At 46.2% G+C, this 15,143-nt stretch overlaps 1 long non-coding RNA gene across 1 annotated transcript in view; it reads right to left on the bottom strand.

The window, feature by feature from the left end:
• The window catches only part of LOC102161394, a 39,975-nt gene extending 25,329 nt beyond the window's left edge, over nt 1–14,646 (bottom strand). Inside the window, exon 1 of the long non-coding RNA XR_002335958.1 lies at nt 14,242–14,646. This is a non-coding gene — a long non-coding RNA (uncharacterized LOC102161394). The remainder of the gene's footprint in view (nt 1–14,241) is intronic.

Below are 15,143 nucleotides of genomic sequence, written 5' to 3'. Positions count from 1 at the left end.
GTGGATTGGATCAGATCCCTGGCCCAGGAACTCTACATACCTCGGGGCAGCCAAAAAAAAAAAAAAAAAAAAAAAAAAAAAGATGATTCATATTAGTCTCATTCTGCTGCACACTGATGAAAATGCTCCTCACAGATGTACAAACGTCGGTGTCATAACAAGGACAGACAGAGTTTGGAAACCACTGCCCCCTACTTTCTCTGTCCAATTCAATGGCCACTAGTCACATGTGGCCAGTAAACATCCGCAACGCGGCTTGTCTGAGCTGAGGTGTGCAGCAATTGAGAAATTCACACCAGGTTTCAGGAACTTAGTACAAGGGAAAAAATGTATAACATCTGTTCATAATTTCTATACTGAATACATCGAAATGACAATATTTTGGATATACTAACATATCATTAAAACCAATTTAACACTTTTTTATTTTAAAATAATGATGCTACTAGGAAGCTTTTAATTACTCAGTGGCTCACATTATAGTTCTACTGACAGTGCTGCCTAGATGAACAACATCAACTGGAAAATGTTAGAGGCCATCAAGATAAGATTATAGCTTCTGATTATATTCATATACTTACATACTTGGCATTGAAATTCCAAATAAATTGGACTTGAATTTATGTCTCCATGCAGGGCAGGGAAGTTATGACTATAAGAACCTTAATGTGGGGAGTTCTCACTGTGGTGCAGTGGAAACAAATCTGACTAGCATCCAAGGGGATTCAGGCTTCAATCCCTGGCCTCAATCAGCAGGTCGAGCATCTGGTGTTGCTGTGGCTGTGGTGTAGGCTTGCAGCTGTAGCTCTCATTTGACTTGACCCCTAGCCTGAGAACCTCCATATGCCATGGGTGTGCCCCTAAAAAGCAAGAAACAAACAAACAAAGAACCTTAAGGTACTCGAGACAAACTGGTCTTGGGGCAACTTTCCATGCAGCTGATCCCCATTGTGGCCACTAGAGGGCAGTGGTGTATACAAAAATGTGAGCTTCCACACATCCATCAATGGAGAAGACCCTGCAGGCAAACCCATTACAAGGGGAGGCACTCATTAATTATTAGAGCTGAGCCTCCTTCCCTTGCTCTTAAGCACCATATGCCTCAAGAGAAGGAAGAGACCATAGAGGGCTGGGCAGAGCTTGAGTTGGCCCTTAGACTGTGAGTGAGGTTCAGACACAGCAGCAAAGGGGGAAAGCCATTCTGTATGAGAAATCATGTTCAAGGGTGGGTGTTCAAAGACCCAGGTTGTAGAGTCAGGTTCACCCTCCAGGTTCTGCTACTAACATGTGGCACCCAAAGCAAGTCACTGGGCCTCAGTTTCTTCCTCTGTGAAATGAGGAGGTGAAGTGAGATGAACATTAAGGTATCTCCAACTTCAGCATTCACTCCATACTTTCAAGTGTAAATGCTGTGGGCCTCATGTTATCATAGGTTTAATGGGGAACCAATAAAGTAGTAAGATCCGCTCTGCTCCAAACACTTAACAATAACAGATAAAATACAAAATAAATAAATAAATAAAACTCAAAGACTTGTTCAAAAAGATCAGCATCTCCAAGGACTACAGCAGAGACCCAGGCTATGAGCTGGAGTGGGGATTGTGAAGCTCTAGGGTGGGGAGCAGGCAGAGGGTGTTGTGGTCCGCGTGCAGGTTGGAAAAACAATTTTCAGCCTTACAGCGAGGTGAAGAAAAAGAAGAGTCTATTGAGATAAGACACGCTGCTAGGCGGCAGATGGCTTCCTGATAATCAGGGAGAGCCAACCCTGAGCGCATGGTCATGTCTGTTTTTACAGCCCAGGGACAAAGGAGAGGGGAAAAGACTTAAAATACACTTACTGGTTGGTTGGAGGCATATACTACGGTGTGGGGTGAGGAGTGGGCCAAATACCTTTCCTAGCAGGGGGCAGGAAGGAGTAGGCCAGGTTGCTCAGGAGGTGCTTGAGAACCCTGTAACAATTGCAACTGGATGGAAGGGACACTAAGGGTCTGGTAATTTTCATCTCAGCCAGAGGTTCTTTGAGTTTATCTCATTGGAGAGGCCTTGAAGTCCCACAGAGGGGTGGAGAGCTTTTCTCCTGTGTGGGGCTCCCACACTCAAGATACAGAGGTTTAAAACACACAATGAACTGCTTCCAGGGCTGAGGCTTATACAAAACTTCTCATCCCTACATGAGGAAGAACCTGGTCCTGTTCCAGGCACAGCATCAGCAATATCCCCAGATCTTGACAGCATAGCTACCTGAGCTGACGATATAAAACCTGGTTCTGAACTGGGGGCTGTGGGCGTCAAGAGGAAGCTACAGCAAAACCACTAGGTTGGGAGAGGGTGGGCACCAGAGAGATCAAAATGACTAATAAAAACTTCCCCAAGAGAAAGACTAGGAAGAGCAGTCTAAAATTGCAAGTAAAAATGGAAAAGTGGCAGAAAGTGGATTCAATTCAAGTGAAGTGAAATGGTAGGGCAAACTGGCACTGACTTTTAAAATAAGTAACTCATTTATTCAGCAAATATCTTAAGTGCTTACATTTCTCAGATATTGTTTTAGGTACTGAGGGTATAATAATAAACAAAAAAAAATGACTACCTGCATAGAACTTACATTCTAGTGAAAGAGACAGGTAATTTTTCAAAATTGTACAATATGCCAAGCAGTAACAAGTGCTATGAAGAAATGTTTAAGATGCTCAAAGATCCTATATATAAACATACAAAACCATATATTTAAAACCTAAGTTATTAAAACAACAAACAGGCAAAATTTTAAAAAGCAACTTAGGAAAAAGAACCAATAAAGCAAAAAATACAGGCATTGAAATATGTAAACTCAGTCGTAGGGGATAAATGCTATGAAGTCATAGTGGAAGAGATTAATTAGAAGGCAGTACTGAAAAAATCACCCATGAAACAGCACAAAGAGGGAAAATGTATTTTTTAAAATATGAAAGAGCAGGTAAGTGGCACAGAAGGTAGACTAACAGGCATCAACATATAGCTAACAGGGATTCCAGAAGAAAGGAAAAAAGGAATAAGAGAGAAATGATGCCCAAAGAGATACCATCTGAAGTTTTCCACTATTAAAGTTAGAATTCTCCAGGAACTCTAAGTATGGATATGCAGAAACTTGTATTTTCACTATGATGTGTCGAGGTGCCCACATGTCACAGTGATGTAAGGACATGTAAGGATGAAGAAAACACATCATAACCAAGAAAATACTACTACCTACAAAAAAAGAAAAAAAAAAACAAAACTGCTAGCAACATTGTCAGCAATAGATGCCAGAAGACATGATAGAATTTCCGGCAAAGTCCTGAAAATTACTAATCAACACAGAACTCTGCTCAGCTAAACTACTGTTCATTCAAGAGAAGACAGATATAGATATAGATACACATTTCCAAGCACAAATGCTTCAAAGAAATTATAGCCCATGGGCCCAGGCAAAATAATTACTAAAGAATGATATCACAATGAAAATCACAAAACCTAAGAACCAAACAGCAAAAGCACAACATATCTGAACAATAATGTCAATAATGGTTTTGATATGTTGTTTTCAGCAATGAGCTGGGAATTATGTTAGGCATTTTCCAAGTAGTACCTCTTCCGGCCCTCAAAGTCAGGTTATGAACTAGACCTTGTTAACTCCTCTGTGAGGGTGAGAAAACTTTCTGGTAGCATAAGATAATCAAGCTGCTAGGGACTGAAGGCTTGTGTGCCCCCACAGTTCACATGGTAAAGTGCTAATCCCCAATATGATGGTATTAGACATGGACTCTTCAAGGGATAATTAGATTTTGATGAAGTTATGAGGGTGGGGTCCCCATGATGGGGTTAGTGCCTTTCTAAGAAGAGAAAGAGACGCCAGAGCTTCCTCTGTCTGCCACGTGAGGATACAGGAGAAGGTGAGCATCTGCAAAGCTCTCACCAGAACCCCACCGTGCTGGCACCCCAATCTAGGACTTCCCAGCCTCCAGACCCATGAGAAGTTTGTTGTTTAATACACCCAGACTTAGCAGCCCGAGCCAACTAAGACACATGCATAATAGTCTGATCTACATATAGACAGGGAGCCAGCGAAGCAAAGAGAGAGGTGCAGGTGGAGTTTTCTAACCCTTGAGAACAAGGACAGGGGCCTGTGCCAGGTACAAGCAGCTGTCCAACAGTGAGAAGACAGATGACAATCTCTAACTCAGAAGCATTTCATGCTGGTGGTTACCCTTTGCCCTACTCACCTTTCCCCTAAACCTTGAAGCACCACACTATCAGCACACCTGCCCAGCTCTTGGCCAGATCGGGTTACAAGCTGTAAATAAAGAGGCATTTACGGGACAGCATGTGGTCTGAGGTTCCCAAGCCTGGCTGTACCCAGGAAGCTCTGGGGGAGCTTTCCAGCACACAATGCCCACTCCCAGTCATAGTCATATTTGGCTGATCCCACAGCTACCTAGGCAATAGGATTTTTTAAAGCTCCTGGGCAAATACTGTTGTTCAATCACAGCTGAGAATCACTGGCCTAGAACAGGCCTGAGATGAAGGAAAACGCTCTTTCTGCCCCAACGGGCTGAGTCTGGGGACAGGGGCCTGAGAGGCCCTCTCCCAGGGGCCACTTTTCAGAGGCCACTTTTCTCCCAGGGGCCAAATTTCAGAGGCCACTTTTTTTGTTTTGTTTTGTTTTTGCTTTTCTAGGGCCGCACCGTGGTATATGGAGGTTCCCAGGGAAGGAGGCTAATCAGAGCTACAGCTGCCGGCCTACGCCAGAGCCACAGCAACGTCGGATCCAAGCCTCTGTGACCTACACCACAGCTCACGGAAACGCTGGATCCTTAACCCACTGAGCAAGGCCAGGGATCGAACCCACAATCTCATGGTTCTTGGTTGGATTTGGGTTTTTTTGGTTTCTTTTTTTCAGAGGCCACCGTTTTGACAGCTTTGGGAACTGGTTCCCCTTTCCCTGAAGGAAATGTGTAGCTCTTCTCTGAAATCAGAAAAGAGGAAGCATAGTGTGCTTGTCAGCAAAAGTAACAACTCTCCCCAAGGGGAGATGGGGAGATTTCTCTTCCCTTAACGTGGACAAAATCACAGGCCAGCAGCCTAGAATCAAGGTCAGGGTGAGGGGGCAGTTCAGTTCCTCACACGCACAGCCTCACATGGAAATGGCCCAGACAACATAAGTTCTGTTAAAACCTACCCCCTTGAGTGTGGAAACAAGGGAACCCTCCCACACTGTCGGTGGGAATGTAAACTGGTGAGGCTAGCAGGGAAAACAGTGTGGAGGTTGCTCAAAAAACTAAAACTAGGAGTTCCCATCATGGCTCGGTGGTTAACAAATCCGACTTGGAACAATGAGGTTGTGGGTTCGATCCCTGGCCTTGCTCAGTGGGTTAAGGATCCAGTGTTGCTGTGAGCTGTGGTGTGCGTTGCAGACACAGCTCGGATCCCGAGTTGCTGTGGCTGTGGAATAGGCTGGCAGCTACAGCTCCAATTAGACCCCTAGCCTGGGAACCTCCATATGCCACAGGAGCGGCCCTAGAAAAGGTAAAAAGACAAAAAAAAAAAAAAAAAACACAAAAAACTAAAACTAGAGTTGCTATATGATCTAGCAATCCCATTTCTGGGCATATACCCAGACAAAACTATAAGTCACAAAGATACATAAACCCCAGTGTTCAGAGCAGCACTACTTACCACAGCCAAGACATGGAAACAACCTAAAGGTCCATCAACAGATGAATGGATGAAAAAGATGTGGTGCATATATTCAATGGACTATTACCAGCCGTAAGAAAGAATGAAATAATGCTATTTGCAGCAACATGGATGGACTGAGAGATTATCAAACAAAGTAAGTCAGTAAGAGAAAGACAAATATCATATCATATTACTTCTATGGAGAATCTAAAATATGACATAAATAAACCTATATACGAAAAAGAAACAGACTCACAGAGAACAGACTTGTGGTTGCCGAAGAAGGGGGTGGAAGAGGGAAGGCTTAGGAGTTTAGGATTAGCAGGTACAAACTATTTTTTTTTTCTTTGCCTTTTCTAGGGCCGCTCCTGCGGCATATGGAGGTTCCCAGGCTAGGGGTCTAATTGGAGCTGTAGCCGCTGGCCTACACCAGAGCCACAGCAACGGGGGATCCGAGGCACATCTGCGACCTACACCACAGCTCACAGCAATGCTGGATCCTTAACCCACTGAGCAAGGCCAGAGATTGAACCCTCATCCTCATGGATCCTAGTTGGGTTCATTAACCACTGAGCCACAACAGGAACTCCGGTGCAAACTATTACATTCAGGACAGATAAACAGCAAGGTCCTACTCTACCGCACAGGGAACCATATTCTATTACCTGTGATAAACCATAATGGAAAGAATACGAAAAAGAACATTATATATATATATATATATATATATATATATATATATGTATGTATGTAACTGAGTCACCTTGCTGTATAATAGAAATTAACACAACACTGTAAATCAACTATACTTCAACACCCAAACAAAGCCTATCCCCTCGGATCTAGACAGCACTTCTCCCCCTCCTCTCTGTCTCAAGACCACACCCCCCATGATCTCTGCATCCTGATCCAGCTCCACTCTCCCACATCCTCCCAACTCCTGCCTCTTCACTACAGCCCCAGCCCAGCACCCCAGGCCTCTGACCAGCCTCACCCTGTGGCCCCCTGCCAGCTCGGGCTCCTGGTTACTCCGCCCCTTGGCCACTACCCAGGATGAGTAATGCCTGAGTTTGCAGCAGGCTCTGCATGAACCGCCTGCCCAGGTGGCTCCCCACCTCAGACCTCCTCGCAGGAGGGGGAATCATCTGCCTAAGCCACATGGACAAAGTGACTGAGCATCTCCCTGTGCTCCAACTCCAGGGAGCCAACTGCATAAGCTTCCTCCTCCTCCTCCTCGGGAACTGCAAGCTCTCCTGCAGCTTTGCCCTCCCCTTCCCTCCCCATCACCTCTGGTTCCTGGCCTGGGACTCCCCACCCCACTCAAGCTCGCCCTCCCCTCCTCGCACCACAATCTTCAACAAACTCTGACCCAAACCCACCTCCTCCCCACTTAGTGGGCCAGGGGCCCAGCTTCCTGACAACAGTCTGCTGCTCCAACACCACTAGGACTTCACACAGCTCACCTGCCAGGTAAGCTCCTTTCTTCACTGTGTAGCAGCTGCTGAATGCCAGGCCCCGCATTGGGCACAGGCACAAAGCGGGGTGGGGGGGAGGCCTTCTTGGGCTCACAGGGAAGCGGGGTGCACGGAAAGGTAACCAACATGACCACACAGCAAGCCCTGAAGTCAGGAAGAGAAAGGGGACCTCTGGGGGCAGAAGACGTCCTCATTCTGCAGCCAGAGGCTCCTGCCCAAGGCCCCCCGCCTCTCCCTGACCTCACGCCCCCACGTTCCCTCCTGGTCCAGAGCTGGGTCCTGGTCCTCTAACAGCTCCTCTGCTTTTCTCTCTCAGGCACTTTTTTTTTTGCCATGACCCCTCTGCTCCTCCAGCTGTCACCACCCCAGCCACCCCACCTCGGTCAGTCTCCAAGGCTTCTTGCCTTCTAGCTAAGAACCTCTGGACTTCCCCACCCCATGGTCACAACCCCACCTCACGTGCTACACAAGCTCACCTCCTCTCGCCATAAAGGACGGACCCCCCCCCAGACGTGTCTACCTAGAAGCCCAATGCCACCCCTTGGACCATTCTTTTTTTCTTTCTTTCCTTCTTTTCTTTTTAGGGCCACACCTACAGCATATGGAAGTTCCCAGACTAGAGGTCAAATTGGAGCTTCAGCTGCTGGCCTACACCACAGCCTCAGCAACACGGGATCCAAGCCGCATCTGCAACCTGCGTCACAGCTCAGACCGGCCGTTCCTGACGCATCCTCCCCAAATCCAAGCCATCATCAGATCCTGTCCGCTCCCCTGTCCTTCCCAACTTTCTCACTCTCACAGGGGACACTTAGCCTAAGTCCCAGGCTCTCCCTTGTCCTAACCTGTGTAGCCCACAACACCCTCAGTGTCCCATCACTCAACCCCAAGTAGAGCTGCTAGGAAGATCATCCTGAGACCCTGCGCTGCAAACATCGCCGCCCACCCCTCTAGAAAACTCTCGCTAGCGTCCACTGCCCACAGGGTTCTTTCAGATGCTCCCTCTCTGGCCTCTGAGCCCCCAACCATCCTACACCCTTCTTCGTGCACACAGGAGCCGCCCCCACCTCTCCCAACACCCCAACCCCTACATACCCGCCACCCAGTGACTCAGCTGGCCTCAGGGCTTTTGCTCACACTCTTCTCCTTCCTTCTCCTCTTTCCCTCTGTTGGGGGAGTGGGATCCTTCTTTGGATAGCTAGATCAAGCCCACCTCCCCCAGGAAGCCTTCCTGAGAGCCCTAAGCATCAGCATGCCCATCCCACCCCCACACCCCCTGTGGCACTGGCTATGGGTGGCGCTCCTTCCCTCAGAGCACCGTCTGCATTGAGAGTCTAAGCCACCTCTCTGGGCACAGGTGTCTCCTCGCACATGGTCAGCCCCTCACAGGCTGGGACCGGGCCTTCCGCTGGGCAGAGCTGTGGGCACCAGCGCTGGGCTGCACAGAGCAAAGGCTTATTATTTTACAGCAATGAGCTGGCAGTGCTTCGGGTTTTCTGTTTAACAAACTGCTACCCCCACCCCCTCTAGGAAAGTGGTTTTCAGACAGCAAGAGCCTCCTTTTCAGGACGTGCCCCTGGAATGACAGCTCCACACTGAGCGTCATGGGCCATCCCTAGAAGGGAAGCAAGACAGACGCCCCCCTCCCCACCCTGGGGCTCAGAGCCCAGCTGAGCCTTCAGCTGATTCTGAAGGCTTCCCTCAGAGGAGGCAGCAATGTTCTGAGCCCACCCACCTGATCCAAATGCCCGCCCACAATTCCCACCTCAAGGACCGAAGAGGCTACTCCACTGATCCATGGCAGGAGTCTTCGGAAAGCTCCTTTTCAGGGGGTCAGAACATAACACGTATTTGATCAATGACAGCTGATGCTGTAGCTGCTGCAGGTCACTGTGGGTGTGGGGTTGTTGCTGCTATGTGGTTGCATGGGTATATGGTCATCTGGCTGTGGCTGCAGCATGTGCAATGGTCCTGGAGTTTGTGGTCATTGTGGTTGTGTGGTTGTTATGGGTGTGAGGTTGCTGCACTTGCTGCACTTATGGACATTGTGGGTCTGTGGTTGTTGCGGGTATTCTGGCTCCTTCGGCACTACAGCCTGAGAAGCAGGCCAGCCGCTGGGGAGAGGTGGCCTCCTGACACCATCTCATCTCAGGCAGTACCAGGCAAGGAGACAAAGGCACAGGCAGAGGGAGGACACCTTCTCTGGGGAGCAGATGATAGAGCATGAACTTCCCAGGACACACACCCTCTCTCTCTGGCTGTCGAAGACTCCCGAGCACAGCTGTGCCAACCCCAGCCCCCATCCAGAGTTGGAGCCACATCCAAGTGCTTGAAACCTGGAAGGTTCTCCTCTGGGCAGCACCACCTCCCTTTGCAAAAACACTTTCCTGTGCAGAAAATCATTCTCTGCATCGTCCAAGAGAGACCCTGCCCAGCCCACTGCCCTGAGATGTTCCAAGCAAGCCCAACCGGCTGGGGGCAGTGGGAGGCATGATGAGAAGACACACAGATCACAGCAGAGGCCTTGGCCTGATGCCCACCTCCTTGACCCTGGATCCAGAGTTAGCAGGAGGCCAGGTGGGCTGGGTCAGCTCTGCAATGCACAGAGCCTGGGCATCTCCAGCTCTTACAAATACCCCAAGAGTGGATCTTGGGGGTCCATGATGAGACCACAGTTTGCCCAGCACGGTAGGCAGAGACCCTAGGTTCCTGGTACCCATGAGAGAATTTTCCATCTGCCTCAGGGAACCTGGGTCCTGTGCCCTATCTCCCCTCTCCTGAACCCTGCTCCCAATCAGAAATGTATGTTTGTTTTAAATGTATTAATATATGATACACCACATGATCCAAAGTCAAGTGTAAAGGGAATACAGTGGAATACACCCTCAGGCCTTTCCCTTAGCTGCCCAGAGACAGCTCATGAATATACAAGCAAATATGCACGTGTTCCATACAAAGGAACAGGGCACAGTGGGAAGGGCACAGACTCTGAGCCAGTCTGTCTGAGCTCCAGACCCAGCACTGCCCCTTTCCAGCTGGGATGTGGGGCATCTCTCTGTGCCCTGGTCCCCCGCCCCCCCATCTGCAGAACATGGTATGATCATAGTACCTACTCCACAGGATGAAGCCGAGGTTAAACTACACGTATTAGCTCTCACCATAACGGCTGTTCTCCTCTTTGCTGTTTTACTCAAATGAGCGTAGTGTGTCTGTTTCACACACACATCTAATTTCTTTCACTTTGAAGTGTATCTGGGAGCTCACTCAGTCTACTTTAGAGCTGCATCGTTTTCCATTGCCTCAATGCACCACAGTTTATTTGAGCCAGTCTTTGTTTTAAGTAGACATTTTGGTAGTTTCTTTTATAATCAAGGCTTCATGGAATAACTGTACATACACCACATAACGTTTTATACCTCTATCATACCACATAATTGTCATTTCTTTTTTATAATAAGAGAGGTTAAGATCTAATCTCTTAGCACCTTTGAAGTTTAGAATATCATTGTCTATAATCGCTATGCTGTGCATTAGCTCTCCAGGACTTATGTATCTAGTGGCTGCAAGTTTTTACCCTCAAATAACACCCCCCCAAAGAGATATGCTATATTTTATCTTAAAAATATTAGGATAAATTCCTAGCAGTAGAAAGCTCATTAACAGGTATGTGCATTTGTTATTTTTTGCCATCCAGAGAGGTTGTACAGAGTCACCGTTTCATTGGCAACATGTAAGAGTTTCTGTTTCCCATACCTTTACCAAGAGTTTATAAATAAAATTTTTATTTTTGTCAATTTGGCAACTGAAAAATAGTAAGTGCTATCTCTCTGTGGTTTTATTTCACAATTTCTCTTATTATGAGTAATGTGAAGCATCGTCACAGGTTGATAAGTCCTTTGTGTTTCCTGTTCTGTGAACTCTGTTTATATCTTTTGGCAATTTTCTCACTGATTCATAAAAAGTCTCTTTGTGTTAGGAATATTATGGTTTTCCTGGTTTGACAGTACTCTAGAATTTGCTTTTGCTAGTTTTTCCACACACAATTTTTTTTTTTTTTTTTTAGAGCCGCACCCATGACATATCAAAGTTCCCAAGCTAGGGGTCGAATTGGAGCTGTAGCTACCAACCTACGCCACAGCCACAGCAACGCCAGATCCGAGCTGCGTCTGCAACCTACACCACAGCTCAGAGCAAAGCCGGATCCTGAACCCACTGAGCAAGGCCAGGGATCGAACCCACATCTCCATGGATCCTAGTCGGATTAATTTCCACTATACCACAACAGGAACTCCCACCACACATAACTTTAGTGCAATAGAAGTTACCATTTTTTTATGGTTTCTACATTTTGTATCACCTTTGAAATTCCTCCCCTTACAAAACGGTCATTAGTTTTTAATGTCCCATAGTTTCTTCCAGCATTTTTACAAGTGTAAATCATGGATTTCTCCTGGTATGCATCCTGATATAAGAAATGAGGTATGGATCCAACTTAATTTTTTTCCAGATGGCTACCCAGTTGTCTCAACACCATTTATTGAATAATTCATCTTTTTTCAAATGATTTAAAATGCCACCATTATCATAAGCTAGATTCCCAATAAGTTTTGGTCTATTTCTGGACTTGCTACTTTGTTTCAACTACAAGATGTCCTAAACTATTTTAATTACTCAAGTTTTATAATATGCATTATGTTATATCTTTTAGGGCTAGTTTCCCATTCATTTTTCAGATTTTTCTATATGAGCTATTCATTTTATTGGAATTTCTCTTAATTGATAGGTTAAATAAGGCAAGCTGACATTGTCTATGTCATTGACTATGATATTGGGTCAGTTTTTGGTGGATTATACTTTCCCAGGAAAGGATCCAATCTATAATGTTTTGCAAAATTGGAGGGCTCTCAAGACCATCCTCAAGTTCAAAAATGTCAGAACTCACTGAAAGCTGCTGTACTCACTGTGACAGTTTAGTACACTGAAAGGATGTAGATTAAGACCAGCCAAGGAAACAGACGCAGAGGACAGAGTTCAAGAAGCGTCCAAGCACGGAGCTGCACTGGTCCTCTCCCAGGGGAGCCGTGAACCAAGTTTCCCCACAACAACATGCAACGGTACCCACGGCCAACCAGGAAAACTCAACCTGAGCCTTGATATCCGGGGTTTCTATTGGGGTTCAATCACACAGACAGTACTGACTGCCCACCTGGCTGACTTTTAGTCTCCAGATGCTCCAGGGATAGAGCGAATGCTGGATGACCCAAACCTCCCATCATAAACTATATTGTTAAGACTGTCGAGTGTGCCCCAGGCCCCAGCTAAACAAAGATACTCTTACCAGTCAGGACAATCTAAGGGTGTAGGGATTACCTCCCAGGATCCAGAGACCAAGGCCAGATCTCTTTCTGGGTAAGATTAATTTTTTGCTACGTAAGATTTTAAATTTATTTGCACGGAGTTGGCCAACTGTCTCTAAGGATCCTTTTAATTCCATCTGTGGTTATTTTCCCCTTAGCATTTCTTATTTGTGCCTTCTTCCTACTTTTAACAAAGTTAGTTAACAACTTATAAATCTTACTGTTTTTTCCAAAGAATTAGATTAGAATTTATTTGTGTCTTATAATTTAACTATAAAACTTTTTGTCTTATAATTCATCCATTTCTGCTTTAACATTGATTAGTTCCTTCCTTCTGCTTTCCTTATGTTTACCTTTTTCTAACTACCTCAGCTGGATGCTTAGTTGACTTTTTCATTCCTGGTTAATTTTTTATTAATTCATTATAAGACTACATACATATGTATAGATATAGATATAGAGACATATATTAAGGTTCTCCAGAGAAAGAGAATCAATAGGATATAAAAAGAAATTTACTGCAAGGAAATGGCACATGTGATTATGGAGGCTAAGAAGTCCCAAGATCTACAGATGGCAACTGGAGACACAGAGAGAGCCAATGGTGTTAAGTTATAGTCCACATCCAAAGGCAGAATCAATGTCCCAGCTCAAAGACAGAAAGAAAGAATTTGTTCTTGGAGTTCCCATCATGGCTCAGGGGAAACCAACATGACTAGCATCCATGAGGACACAGGTTCAATCCCTGGCCATGTTCAGCAGTTTAAGCATCTGGCGTTGCCATGAACTATGGTATAAGTCGCAGATGTGGCTTGGATCCTGAGTTGCTGTGGCTGTGGTATAGGCCAGCAGCTACAGCTCCGATTCGACCCCTAGCCTAGGAACCTCCATGTGCCATGGGTGAGGCCCTAAAAAGACCAAAAAAAAGGGGGGTGGATTTTGTTCTTAGCCTTTTATTCTACTCAGACCTTCAACAGATGAGATGAGGCCCACCCACACTGGGAGGGCAATCTGCTTTACTCAGTCTGCTAATTCAAATGTTAATCCCATCCAGAAACACCTTCCCAGACACACTTGAATTATATCTGACCAAATATCTGGGCACCCTGTGGCCCAGTCCAATTGACACATAAAATCTCACCTGCTATCTTCTGTGGGCAATGCTTTAATTGTTCCTCCTAAATTCTGATAAGAAATGTTCTATTATTTTACAGAGAACCATTCCATCTAGAAAGTGCCTTGCGGCTTACAGTAGGGATGTTTTGCTACTAAATTTTGACCGGGCAGTATGTGCAATGACTTGCCTTTTCATATAAGATTGATCTGATTCTCTTGAGGCCAATACAAAGGTGAACCACGATCTATTCAGGGCCCAGAAGCTGCTTTGAAAGGATTCTCTCTGAACCTGAAAAACTCATTTAAATATCAATGGAACATGCACCCACTTGCCTAGATGAATTTCTTAACAACCAAATCAAGAGTTCCCCTGTGAAACCTCAAATCTAAGAGGGAAAAAAGAAGCTACTACCTCTTTCCCATCCAAATGATCATAAACGATATTAAAAAAAAATTAAAATAGTGACCATAATGTTTCCAGCACTTTACATGTTATCTTTTACAGTTTTTGCATGAGTTCTAAGATAGAGATGTCATTCTCTACATCTCAAAGGTGAGAAAACTAAGCCTCATAAGGGTTACATAAGTTGCTAAGATCATACCTCTATTTAAGTGGTGGCGCTAGAATTTCACACTGGCTCTGTCTGATTTAAGTCTCTGCATGTTTTCAGGATGCCTCTCTTGTCTCTCCTCTGCCACAACTTGCAGCAACGAAGTGGTTCTTCCTTCCTTGGCAAAACTTATTTTCTAGGCAGAGTCCACTGTTGATTAGGGAGGAGTCCAGCCCAGAATTTTGGAACTGAGATGCAGCAGGCCACCAGCCAGGGAAGGCCTTTGCCCACAGAAGCCATATGGATGAAGACTCTGAGCCAAGCATGAAGGAAGAGAAAGGGTAGGGAAGTTGGGGTGGGGGCTGAAAGAGTAGGGGGCAGACAAGGCTGCTTCAGGAGGGGACACGGAGCCTGCACACACCAGGCACACCCAGCACCCGTGCCAGGCCCATCAGGTTCACCTCTGCTGTCTGGCAACTGCCCTCTAATGAAATGAGCCAACAGCCTCCTATGGTGGAAGGTTTCAGTTAATGTCCTTGGCCAAGTCTCAGTGGGAACCAGAAAAGACGACCCCACAAAGCTGGAGGCCCTGGTAGCAACAGCCAGAGCCCACTGGCACATCTCCGAGCGCCTGCCAACTGGGCAGATTATCAAAACCCTGTTGCAAAGAGATAAGGAACATCCCCGTCCAGCCCCTAGAAGGGCAGGGCTTTATATAGCAGCCTGAGTAGGCTGCAAGGGAATGTCCTGGCTGAAGGCCCTTTTCTAGCCCAGGCAGAAAAGGGAGTGGGCGAGTGGGAAGGAGGGAGCTTATAAATAACCCCCCTGTGCACTGATCTGCTCAGCAGCCTCGTCTGAGCAAAGCCTGAGATCTTGGGAGGAGGGTCACTTATAGATAATTTTCATTTTTTTATACTTTTATTTTCCAAGCGTTCTACAGTGAACGTGAACTC

Source organism: Sus scrofa, chromosome 9 (assembly GCF_000003025.6).
Source record: "Sus scrofa isolate TJ Tabasco breed Duroc chromosome 9, Sscrofa11.1, whole genome shotgun sequence".
Taxonomy (NCBI): domain Eukaryota; kingdom Metazoa; phylum Chordata; class Mammalia; order Artiodactyla; family Suidae; genus Sus; species Sus scrofa.
This window is presented reverse-complemented; position numbering and strand designations above follow the sequence as displayed.